At 36.3% G+C, this 13764-nt stretch overlaps 1 protein-coding gene across 1 annotated transcript in view; it reads left to right on the top strand.

Annotated features, from left to right (window-relative positions):
- HLCS (holocarboxylase synthetase) overlaps nucleotides 1–13764 on the top strand; it is a 126051-nt gene that overhangs the window by 17682 nt on the left and 94605 nt on the right. The gene's annotated exons all lie outside the window — the stretch shown is intronic.

Below are 13764 nucleotides of genomic sequence, written 5' to 3'. Positions count from 1 at the left end.
AATAGTATCGTATATACCGTCGTACTTTTTTGGCTACAGGATCAATCAGACAAGAAAGTGACATATTGCGGCTGAATGTTTTTAAATAACTTGGATGATATTTTAGATTTAGATCGTACTTTTCAAAATACCGTTCATTAATCTGGAAGGTGGGTGTGATAGGTGTTGCACACTTTATAGATCGGGAATATGTGGTATGTGACCTCATTGTATGGCAGGCACGTCAGTAGCAGATCCAGCCAAACTGACTAAAATACTATTAGTGGATGTATCTGTAAATTCAAATCTGCATTTGTTTTCTGTGTCTCTGAAGATACTGCCAAAACTTTTACTAGTGCATTAAGTAATGCCCTCAAACAGCAACTCACATTGTAAGTAACAGTTGATCAAAATTAGGCAAAATGCAGAGAGCTTTTTAGTATTCCCCTTGAATGACTGCCCTTTTGTGTGTGCAAACTCTGCCATATCCATCTGTGCTGTACCAAGGTGAAAATGCTATTGAAAGTGCTTCTATCAAGCCTTCTGCTTGAAGCAGGGATGTTGTTAACACTAGATCAGGTCAGCCATGCCCTTGTCTGGTTGAATCTTGAAAACCTTCAAGGATGCATGCTAGAACCTGTCTGTGCAACCTATTCCAGTGCTGCTGTACTATTCTAGTGATTTTTTTTTTTATTTTTATTTTTTCCCCCCTGATGTCCAGCGTGAAGCCCTCAAGTGCAATTAATGGCTGCTGATGCTGTATTATATTGTCTGGCACTATGAAGTGCTTGTCTCTGTTATTCTTTTAACTCTCTTTAAGTAGTTACAGGTTGTTATGAAATCACTCCTTAGCGCCTCCCCTTTGTGAAAATGAATGAAGTCGGATTTCTCTTCCTCTTATACATGTTGTGTACTCCTAACCCCTTTGTGGCTGCTTTCTGAGGAATCCTAACTAGCAGTTTCTTGCATAAGCTGAAGCCTGCTTTCCTGAGATCCGACTCTACTGCTTCCCTTCTCAGCCTTCCTTCAGATCTTGGATTCTCATGGTTGCTATGGCCAGTGATGCTGTCTGTGACCAAATGTAAAGTTCTTCCCTGTCTGTGAGCAGTAAATTCATAAGAATTGATTATCAGTTTGTGTGGCAGATGTGTAAACAAAACTAAAACCCATTTAGCCTTTTTTACTGGTATTAAATGTGCTCAATACAGAAGACTTGAAGTTTGTTGAACTCTTCCTTTTTTTGTTGTTCTCCTTCACTCTCTTTTTCATGATTGTTTCTTTACTATGCACTTGCAATTTTTAATCAAGCCATGAATAAAAATGTTACTAATTTCTATCCAAACTTGCCATCTAGTGGCATATTACAGGGTTGCAGCCAATCTATTAAAGATATTTTTGCAGTGTGTACTGTATAGTTAAATTTTATACTAAAACTGTTTTTTTTTTTTTTAAAGTTGTTTTCCACAGGTTTTGGGGTTTTTGTTGTTTTTTTGTTTTTCTTTTTAAAGGTAGTTTTTCTGTGCTGGTATGTGTAGTCATTGTTTCACTGTCTTTCAATTTAGCTATGACATGCTTCCAGAATATTGCATGAAAGGAAGTTGCGACTTGTGTATAAAAAATACAGTTAATAATGAAGACATAGCATAATAAAATAAGGAGTATGTCATAGTTCAGCTTTCTAACAAGTTATCTGTTCTCCTCTGTACATGATGTACTACACCGGTCTTCTTGCTTTCCTAGAGAACAAGGAGATACCAGAAATGTACCTGACAGGTAAATAATTTGAGGAAATACTTAAACTTATTTAAAATCGGAGGGAGTTAATAGTACTGGAAATGGAGGACACTGTCTTGTAAGCTCTAGTACCCTTGAACTTTTTTATCACTATTGGTATGGGGGGCTTGTCCAGTACAGGTCACTGGGGATGGATGCATTGTACAGTATATTCCTTCCCTGAGAGATTATCCAAGTAATGCTTATTGACATCAAGTGATTTGAGATTATTTTCTTATGCTTCCCTGTAATAAGAAAGTCATGATGAATCAACTGATGCTCTTGCAAGCTCATTGTCCTGTTAGTAGTTCCAAAAGTGGAAGAATGGCAAACATTTTTCTTGTTTCTAAGAGTTGGCAGTTCACTAATGATTTCTCACTCCCAAAATGGAGATTGCATCTGTACCATTATGTTTAAAAACAACTGGTAGACCTAACCTTGTTAGATTTTTCTAATTAATTTTAGAAACTACAAGCTCCTTTTGCTTATGTGGAAGAAAAAATAATTGACTTTGCTCTGCATTTTTCTACTCTATTAAGAAAGAATGTAGGGTTTTTTTTGACAATTTCAAAATTCTTTAACTAGAAAAACTAACTAAACTAGCACTTTATTTCTCATCTGTAAGCTTCAATTTACAGTAGAGTTGTGCCCTGTTCTATTTTCTTGGTTTATCTTCCCCATCTAATTTCTTCCTTTATCACTTCAGAACTTTCATTGGACCTATTTTCTACTACATTGTGAACATCAAATAAAATTTTCTCAACTTTATTATATGAATAAATAGCTTCTCTTGTCTTTTCCTCTGCCTACAATTCCTGAACAATCTGTGTCGTCTTGTGCCATTGTTGTGATGCTGTTAATAATGGCATCAAATCTGTTATGCTGATTGGTATAAATTTGATAATTATTAAGACTTTCAGATCTCCCTGTCTGCTCTCTGGGTCTTGGATGGTGCCTTTTGCAATGTAATTTTTAGATGTTTCTGAGGGGTGAATTGGAAATTTTTTTTTTTTTTCCTCCTTGGGATTCACATTTTGAAGTTTTAGTTTTCAGTTTATACGGTTATCATTGATCTTAAAATCATGGTCTTACTACATGTATTAAAAAAAAGCCAATAAAATAGGAGCAGAACTGACATTAGCTTTCTGAAAATCAATGTATGAAAAAAATAAGCAAAGGTATAATTAACTTACACATAATTAAATATAGTGTATTTTTCTTTGAAAAAAGATTTAGAAGATTTAATATCTCACGAGGAGTTATGAACTTTGTAATGCCCATTTTGCCTTTGGCATGTGAAAAGAAAATGTTAGTTTAGGGTGGAATGTAGGAGACTTGGGAAGAAATATTTAAACCTTGACAGTAGTTATGTCAAAAATTACAGAATTAAATTTTATCACTCAGAAAACTCCATTAGGAACGGGATGGTCAAGCTTTTAAAAAAGTGATGTATTGACTGCATATGGCTTAGCTAGACTCGATTTATGCTGCTAATACTGTTCTAAAACAGAGATCTCCAGCTGTGCTATATCCAAGTTGGAGATAGCATGAATTGAGATTCAGTGTTTATTTAGTACAGTCTCCATTTTAGCTGTTGGATGTCTTTCTAAACAGCGGAAACTAGATTGCATTGTTACCACTGTTGGGTTAACAATATTTAGAGTACTGTATTGTCAGTAGAAAGTTAGAATATCAGATTGAGATGTCAAACTAGAACATACGATTTATTAAATTTTTCTTGTGTATTGCAGTTCTCAAATAATGTTACTGCTGTGATTGATTCCCATATCTTGGGGATTTTCCGTTTCAATTTTGTTTTTTTCTTCTTTCTGTGTTTCTTTTGTTCACCTGGCTTTTTCTTAGTGTCCACAGGCTCTACCAGTCTGAGATTCAAATTCTGGTAATTTTATGGCTTCGGGTTCAAATAAAAGCTCTAGTATCTGAAAAATGGATGATAAGGTCCATCTGTGAAGAGGTCTAGGTCTTACCATGTAGAATTGTGCTAGTCAATCCTCTGCTAGTGCTTGCTGCTGTTGGTGTTGAATGATAGCTGTGACAATGTGCACTTCTTATTCCTTTCTTGTAAATAGGGTATAAGGTAGGGGGCCTGGAAACTAACAGCATTTAAGGCAACTCTTTCATCACAAGACTTTTTGCACTAAGGCTTGCAAGTATGGTTTGCTTCAGATACACACATATGGACATTTTAAAATTCAGTTAACTGGGAAAAATCCATATTATATTGATACAGTGCTACAACAACAATGAAGGCAGTGTTTGAACCAAGAGCAATCTAATCTGAAAGGCAGGTTACTTGCTGGTTAAAAGTTTAGTTAAATCTGCACAACTTGTTGGTGTTAAATGTAATATTAAGACAAGTATTAATGTTGAAATGCAGCACCCTTTTCTTTTCCTCTTTCCTTGATCTGGTGTAAAGCAGTTAAGCAAACTGTAGACTTGTACACACTGCTGTAAAAAGAAAATTCTGTGTCACTATGGTGCAGCGTGAACTCCAAGTGTTGAAACAAATGGTGTTCACTGTAAGCCTGTTGTCTGGCACCCATATGTTCAGTGGCAGCTTCAAGCATAGAGATCTGATTTTTTCTGCAGCTTTGCCTTTAAATGCTCAAATATTTACTCTTTCATATTGCCATCTTAAAGGATAATTTTTCAGACATAAATATTAGGATTGTATTTTATTGCCGAGAGTTTCAGCATAACATCTTCTAGTTTCAAAAGAAGAATTCATTCCTTGAAGAATGAGAGAGATTTATCAGAATAGTGATTATTTCCATTAGGATGCATATTACACCCACAGATTTGCTGATCTGAAGCCTCTTAAACTTGACTACTAACTCCTCAGGCTGTGTTAGGCTGAGTCACTTTTTTCACTATCTTCCAAATGGATGGTGGCCAAATGATGAAATGTATTCAGTCTTTATTTCTGAGGCTCAGCTAGTAACCATCTTATTTTTTGAACAGTACATTCTTCCAGAATAACAAACTAATTAAAAAAATAATGCAAGCATATTGGCTGAAGCTTGAATTTGGGGGGTTTAACTTGTTTATTGGAGGAAAAAAGAATAATTAAAAAGTACTATCGAACGTACCTTGTGAATTTCAAACTTTCCTTTGAAAAACACTTTGAGATGCGGAACATGGCACTCACAAGAGTAATGCAGTGCAAAGACAACTTTGTGTATTTGAATAACTCAGTACACTACAGCACAGTCAGAATTCAGTCAGACCAAATTTACATGTCTTGAGCTGCAGTTTTGATTTTGTGATGGCATCGGCTGCTTTTAAATTCCAAGTCCATTATGTCAGCAAAGAGAGTATGAAGTTACTTTATCCTGAATAAATCTTTCTTTGAGGATGGGAAATTTGAACTCTCAGCTAACACTATAATGAACCTAGATTTCAGGGTACATTTTGAGGCAATTGTTTCTGAAATGTTTCCATGCATCTTAATGTGTATTGTAGAACTTGAGTTTTAACTGTGAAACTTAAGAGTCTTTTAAAAATTTTCAGTGCTATACTCATGGACAGCTATACTGAAACTCCAAAGCCTTACTTTTATTCAAGTTTTCATGCTTAAAAGTGAACCAAAAATATTTAATCTACAAAAGAATAGACTTGCTTATTTTCTTCTATCACTCTCAAAGTGTAAGCATCATTGATACCTTTTTTAGTCAGTAGGACAAAAAGCAAGAGCCCTTTGCAAGTATTTCAGAAAGCAAATTTGCTTTTTGCTCTAGCTCAGAGTAACCTGAGAGCTGAGAAAAATGTTGAATGAAAAGCATGCCACGTGAGAGATCTGAAAGGATTCTGTTGATCACTGATAAATAGTTTGTGTCTAACATTTTTTACTTTTGTTAATGTATTATATGTATTATTTGAAATGAACAGTGCATTGTTGCCAGAAATCTTTGTCTGTACTTGAAAGCTTTGCCAGTTTGTCTCTTGAATCAAAATGTCTTTTATGACAAAGTTGCTTCAGGGATAAAAAAAGTCGATACAGAAGTGTAAATGCATCTGTACCAGTAAAAATAGGTATTTTCTGAAACTCCTTATTCTTTTTGGGAAATGGATTTAATATATGCCATGTTTGGAAGTCTTTTTTGCTGTTAAGAGCTGTGCCTCTACTAGGCTGGTTAAGCAATGCAGTGCATTTGGCAAACCATTTGGGTTCTGACAGATAGTATGCTTTTGCTCGTAAGCACTTTGAGGAGTTCATCTATAAAAATTAACCCAAGTACTATCATTAAAAAAAGTATTTGCAATTTCACTCCATGTGTTTAGGGCTTTTTCCATAATAAATTCAAAGTTTTGTTAGCTTGCATGGCTTTGAGTTGCATGTGTGTGAAGGGAGGATGGGATTGCTTTTGTTTTGTATTCTTCCCCCTCCCCTCCTCAAATTAACTTTTGTTTCTTTATAACAAAACTTGCAAACCCAGAGGGGTCACACCAGTCGAAACCAATACTATTTCAGTGTTGTTGTCATTCATTGAAAAGCTCTTTGTATCAATGTCTGGATTCTAATAATAGCCTCTACTGTTTGCTGGGGTTTAAGTGTGTGGTTCTGAAAGGAATGGCCATCTAAGAAGGGATAGTTATTTGACAGTCATTAGCTCCTGTTTTGTTTTGTTTTTCTTTCTCCATCAGCACTCAAGATAATGAAGGTACATAGGGACTGTCTCCGCCTTTGACAGTTCAGAGCTCTCTTGGTAGGAGGAAAGCAGAAAGCTATTCTTCTGAGAGCTAATGCCACCCTGACTGAGCTGTGAGCCCCTGCAGATTCCCGGTTTGTGCCCGCTTCCAGAGGCGAGAAGTTTACTAGCTAAATCCTCTGGGCTGTGGTAGGGCTTTTTGGGCACCAGCTCCATGGTAGCGCTGACTATAAGAAGAGAGAACTCAGTGGCATGGTGGAATAAACTGTAGAGATTTAAGATGTGTTTATTCATCTCACTTGCAAATCGCTAAGAGAATGGTTATGGTCAGTTACTGTGGTTTACTAAGCACAGGGTAATTTCTTAATCTGTGGTAACGCAATAGAGTAACTGAGAAGGAGGGGTGCTCCTCTGTTTATGTCCTTAATCTCTCTAGCATACAGAGGGAGGATGAACTACAGGACTTGAAGGTAGGTGCAGCATGAAGAGGATGGATAGAAAGGGGAAGAGAATGAAATCTGTGGATGGGAACCGAGATACTGGTTCTTGGTTTAGTGATACCCCTCTTGTACCTTAGTGGACAGCTTTGTAAAACTTCTCATAGAGTATGTTGTAGTCAGGTGCAATAAGTACTGTATATTTTAGTGTGTCTTTTTTTTTCTCCTCAGTATTCTATTATTCTGCATACCCCTATCAGTGTAGTTTCCTAATAGGTCTGCCAGTTCTTAAGTGAAATTTTACAACTTTTGGGTTACAGATATTTGGTAGAGGTAAAGGCTTAAAAGAAGCTGAGTTTCTGTAGCAAATTTTGTAACACAGAGTCCAGGGCAGGATCCTTTTTAAAGCTAGTTATATGCCAAGGCAGCCTCTGAGTCTTGCTTGGCAATAAAAGAGGTGCTAGTGGGACTGCCAGTCTGCCTAAGCACTGCTCTGACAGAAACACCCACCCTCTTCTGCTCCCCTCCCAGCCGACAGGGCAAGCGGTAGTAAAGAGGCAGAACTTGTGAGGGCCTGAGCACGATTCTGTGAAGGGAAAGGGGTGTCATGGGTGGTTGAGGTATGGGAGCTTGGAGATAGAGGGTAGATGTGGTGAGTGATACCAGCTCTATGTATAACTGGTGATCTTATGGGGAGCTGCAGTGACACGAGCGCTAACAGATAACTGTAGGTTTGCTGTCTGACACCTGTGTTCCTCCCCGCAGCTGAAAGAGGTGATGAGAGCATGACAAGGGAAGCAGCACACTGCTCTCCCAGAAAGAACATCGAGTGATAGTGAACTAGCTCCTTCCTCTCTTAACATCTCCCCACCCTCAAATAAGGGAGGAGCTCAGGGAAGAGCAATGCTCTCTGAATTTTCAGGTCTCTACTGTTGGCTGAAGCCTTGCTGGCCTCACTGCTTAGTAACAGGAGCAGTCAGTCCTCCCTCTCCAGAGGCTGAAAAGAGTGTCTTTTCTTGTCTCTCTTTAAATACAAAGAGCTTGCTTGGATCAGTGATGGTTATTAAACTGACATCTTGCCTTGAAAAGTTGTTTAATTCTTAATTTTTGCCTGTGCTGCTGAGAAGCACTTAGCTGGCCCTGTTGAGAAAGGAGAGAGAAGAGGAGGTGTACTTGATATCAGAAATAGTAATAGTGACTGTACATAGAAGGCATGGAGAAAAAAATGGTGGCTTTTACAGTTAAACTATGAGACTCAGTTATAGGCAACTAGGCTTTCCTGGTTCTGCTTTTTTTAACTAATCTCATAATGCAAAATGACTATGAAACTACAAAAGGTTTTTTACTAACTTTTGAGATAAAATTAATGTTCAATGGAGATTGTTTTTCCTGAGTGCTAACTCAGTAGTTGCAGCTCAGGATCTGATTGATAGTTGAGCTTTGTTCATGCTGATTCTTGTAACTATTAGAAAGCTAAATTATCTTTTAATTTATTCACTGATGAAAGTTTCTTCAGACTTCTCCCTGGAGCTATTTACTGAAGAAAGACTGACACGCTGCAGGTATTTTCAGTGCATTCACCAGCACTATGAGACTCCAGTATTGATCAGTGTCCCTGCCCACCTGAGCTGCATTAGTGTTGGCTTATGTTAAAATCACCGTGAATCTATTGCTCTCAAAAGCTGGATGCAGTTGTGGCTTTTCATACAGCTCCTTTAGTGAGGGGAAGGTGGCTTACCACTAGGGGTCACTTATGAACTGGATTTAGAGAACATGTAGGAAAGCAAAAAGCAAGCGATGGAAAACATTTTATACATATTCTGTTGTATATAGATTTGCGTTAAAATATCGTTGCATGTTTGCAGCGACTGCCCTGTATAATATTTTCTTAATTTTAAGACGGCATTTTAAATTCCACAGGAATCAATGGTGTGTAGTGTCAATATACAGTAAAACATTTTCAATTAAGAAATGTTGATGAGAGATGAAGGAAACTCTAGATGTGGAGCCAAACGATTCTTGGTGGTTGCTAAAGCTACCTTTTGCTTTTCTCTCGTTTATCCTCAGGGAAAATTTACTGTATATTTGTGGGAGAGGGAAAGAGAAATCTGGCAAAGGTTTTCTTTATTTTACACTTCTCTAGTTAAAAATATTTTCCTTCTTGCATGATAGCAGCAAGCATACTGTTTATGTTAAACACCCATGAATAGCATTTGTAGGCATGTAATAATGAATAGCATACTTATGTTGCATTATGGTTTGTAAACAACTTTTTGGCTATATATTGATTCAATAAATGTTTTTTGATGATCATTTGGAAAATGCAAGACGCTTTGAGTCATGAAAGAAAATATCTTGTTTATGGCAATCTCCATAAAAGGGTCTTTATGCAGCTGTGAGAACTAAAAGTTAATGCCTTTTGTACTGAATAGCATTTAATCTTATTGTAGAGTTAACTCTGATATGAAATTATGTGCTGGCATCTGACCAAAGTGCCACTCATTGAAGTGTATTCTATCATGTTTCAAGGCTTGCTTCAGGTCAGCGTGCATGATACTTCTCAATCACTTTCTTCAGTAGGCATATTCTTTCTGTACTGCAGAAGATGGAAAATTTTATTATCCTGTCAGAATGGCTTATGTAATGTATATTTAAAACATTTGTGAACTTCATGTTCATGTCTTCTGCTAACTTTTCACTTCTGAAAAGACAGAGAATAGCATTCAGGGTTGAGTACCCTTTCTTGAGTATAGATCATTTAGCACAGAGCATTGCTAGCCAGTGTGTGAGGCTGAGTTTTCTTAGTTTCAGTTTATCTTGGAGTTTGCAATAGGAATCTAAATAAAAAAAGTAAAATTCACAGTGTCAGACTAATCCAAATTCATGTTGGCTCTGTGTCTAACACAGGCACACATTCTATCTTAATGCAAAGGCTGTAATTAAAGTGGCTGGTCTTAGATTTTGTTTCAGCACTCAGAAGTTGAACTGATAAACCTTTTGGAGTCAGGGTTCAGGGTACTGCCTTTGAGCAGATGGGTGATTTTAGATAGCAAGAATCCATAACTTGTGACAAGCGCTCTGGAGATCCGTGGCAATTTGGCATCGATTCATTTACTATGACCTCACTGGTAAAGATCTGACAAAAGTGGAGTATTTCCAAACATAAAAAACTTGAGATTCTCTGACTGTCAGTGGGGCCTGTGGCTAATTTATGTAAGTGAGACTGGGAAAATGAGAACAGGCTTGGCATCAGCTGGAGTCCTGTGAGATGCTATCATGTTACCATTGCTCAGAAATGACGATACATTTCCACAATGAGAAATCATTACAATGGTTATCTAACAATTTAATTAGTGCTTCTTTTGTCTCTTTACTTTTAAACAAATTATGTCTAGATGATATAAGATTATATATTTTAATTAAAGGGAAAAGTTGAATAAAAATACATAACCAAGAGGAAATAGAAGTTTCTCCTTATCTTTTTTGAAGAGCAATATAAAACTGCAAACTTCAGGTGTTTTTGAAACAGTACATTTATCACATTGAGGTATTCTAAATATATTTATGTGACTCTTAACAATTCTTTGACAATTCAGTTACACAATAATGTCAGAAAAAAATTGTCCATAACACAAAGTTTATTGTTTAAGTTTATCAAGCTGCATTTGTTCTGGAAAAATTAAGATGGGACTTTAAAGTTACCATTGATTTAAAAGACTTTTTGGTATTCTCAGAGTTTGTCATCGAAGATGATGACTACAGAAAGAGTTATCAAGTATGACTTGTGCCAGCAGTTGATAGGGAAGGGACCGATTTAGAGATTCTGTTGTATATATTATTTAACGGTTCATTTCAAGAAATGATTTGGGGTTTCTGTCATGTTGAGGAAATCCTGAAATTCCAGGTGCAGTGGGAATGGAATTTGGCATGTGACTATCAGGCTGACATTATACAGCTCTTACAGTGAAAAGCCGATTAAAGAACAGCTGTTAGCTTAAGTCAGAAAGTTTGCTGTAGTTTCTTCTACAACTTTTATGTGAAAGCTTTTTTATTTGGGTTATAGTCAGTCTTCACAACAAGTGGAATGTGTTCCAGTTTAGGAAATCACTGTACTCAGTTACTTGGCAATTGTGGTGACACTAATTACACAGGATTTACATGAATATCGAAGCAAGGCTTTTTCAGAAGAAAAAAAAAAACATCAGAATCAATCTTGTTCTTTCTGTTTTAATGGTACATGTATTTTTCTTCTGACAGTAAAAGTATTCTCTGTAAAAGTGCTGTGTAACTTAAGTCCATAGGGGCAACCTGTATTCTTACAGTTAGATTATACAGAGCTGTGCTTCACAGGATTCCATGATTTAATTTTAAGAGTTTCAGCTGGTCACTGTTTCATCTGTACCAGCATTTTCTTGTGCAAACACTAGAGGATCTACAACAGTGATAAAGCTCTGTGTTGAAGTATGTCAGTATGTCTGTATGTAATTATATATACAGACTTGGTTTAGTGTATGTGTGTTAATATGTATATGTTTTAAAAATCAGTATATAATCCTACTTCATTAGCCATATTGGCAACCTCAAGTTTTAGAAATTAAGCCAAAGTTTTTTTTATCCTTTCCTTGATAAATGCATGATATAGTAGAAATTATGAAAGTGACACAGGCCCAGAGAAGACAACTGGCCCTGGAAAAGAACTCCTTCCCTGAGAAGAGTTGAGATTCATCTAGTGTGTAAATTGGAGCATGCTCCTTGACTGATGAGGGTAAGAACTTTTTGAGAGAGAAAAACCTCAGGAGGAAGAGCTAGTGGATCTAGTTTGGTACCAGGTGAAAGAGAAGACAGACACTGTATAGGAGGAGGAGGAGAGAGAAATGGGGCAACACCTGAAGAGGCAGAGGTAAGGAGCAAGACTTGACTGTATAGAAAACAACTTGTATTACTGCATTTTTCAGCATTCCCTACAGCTGCTTGTTATTATAATGCATATCTAATAATTTTAGCTATAAAAATCTGTGCTACTTTGCACTGATCATTTAACTAAGATGTAAGATACGGGACAACGTTGGATTTTTACAGCTTGTTTTATTGGGAATCACTTTCCTTTTCTAGTGTGTATTGTTTGTCAAGTGTGTACTCAATTGTACTGTTTGAATTAATTTAAGAAATATTTTACTTACTACTTCTGAAAACACTTCAAAATATCCTTCTTAATTTGTAAAAACTGAATAAATGTGTAATTAAAATAATTGTTAAAGCCAAGCCTTATCAGGATCAGTATTGAGGAGACTAGTTCAGTTTGTCCCTACTTGTTTTAACTAAGATTTGAAGACAGAACAATAGATCATTTAATAACTTAAGTCTTTAGAAGCGGATACAGAGACTGCCGATTCTCAAAACATTCTTTGGACAAACAACCCACATCTAGATTTTTTTGCTCATCTTCTTGCTCTTCAATATAGGCTTGCTATGAAGTGAATACCATGTTTTAACAACTTCAGAGACAGAATCTAAATAAAGATAAGGTGATTTTTATTTGCTAGGATCCAAATATGAAGGGAGGTTATGGATAAAATGTGTATGCGTATGTTTCCTTTTTTTCTGTTTGTCATCTTTTTTGATGTTACACTTGCAGCACAGTAATTGGTCATATTTTTTTTTTTGTGTTACCTTTCAACTGATTAAGTAGGTCATAACCTTAGTAGAAAAAGTTACATTGTCATTATAAAAATTATGAAGAGCAATGTTCAGCTGGAGAAAACCTCTCACTATCTCTGCTTTAAAGATGTGTGCCTGGATGCTTTCTATCTATTGTATAAAGACAAATTTAGGGATGAAAAACATCTTAAGATCCTCTGAATTTTAAGGTGGAGAGAACTGCTTTGTGGGAGCATGTCTCAACATTTCCATGTAGTCAAAATCAATGCAAATTAATTTTGGGAGGTATTTTTGAAATTATTTTGCAAGATAAGGAAAAATAACTTTGTTTTGATGCATAATTGTCATGATTCAAATAAAAAATTATGTATGACATGTTTTGACTTTACAACACATTACATGAAATAAGCAATTATCCATGCTTTTTTCTGGTCCGGATTATATACTTTTTTTTTCTTTCCAAAATGGAGTTGTTGGTGTTATGATTAGTTCATGCACCACAGCTACCTGACAGGAATAGGAGCTGCAGAGATAAAAGTTATCTAAATAATTTTCCATTTTGTGACTGCATTTTACATGTTGATATATTAGTACAATGTATTAGCTGATGGAAAAGAAAATATAGTATCTGAAAGCAAATGCTTATTCTTATTTTTTGCTTCCTATAGAGAGAAGGACACTTTCCCCAAGTTACCATCAGCAGTATGAGCTGCAAATTACCATAAATATTTGAGTTGCTTGTTTGGTTTCCTGAGGTTTTCTTAGAAATACCTGAAAACATTTAAAGCTGTACTTTTGTCTTTAGAATACTTCAGTCGTTATTTTAAATGAGCGTAGGTGATATGAGCAATGTTTTGAACAGAGTGCAAAAGATTACTTGTCTTTGATGGGAGAATACTCCACTGGAGCTGTGAGCTGTATGCTCTTTGGCTCACAAATCCTTATGATGTAGACTGCTAGAAAAGGAGGTAGTTACCTTATGCTTGTGGTGGTCTTCTCTTGTACATCTGCTGTGGCCACTGTTGGAGAAAAGGTACAGTTTTAAAGGGGGTTATCATATTCATATGGCTGCTGCTTTGTCCTTATATTCATACCATCTGAGCAGTAGTGGCTTTTGACAAGAGCTGTCCCTTTATCTTAAGTGTTATTTTGTCATTTGAAAGAGAAGTTCATCAGGTCTTGCAATTATGGGAAGCTTTTGCTTCTGTTTGTTTTAGCCATAGGCAACATCTGGGAAGCAACAATGT

The sequence above is a fragment of the Athene noctua genome, chromosome 1, assembly GCF_965140245.1.
Source record: "Athene noctua chromosome 1, bAthNoc1.hap1.1, whole genome shotgun sequence".
Lineage (NCBI taxonomy): Eukaryota > Metazoa > Chordata > Aves > Strigiformes > Strigidae > Athene > Athene noctua.
Note: the sequence above shows the minus strand (reverse complement) of the source record. Positions and strands in the feature narration are given on the sequence as shown.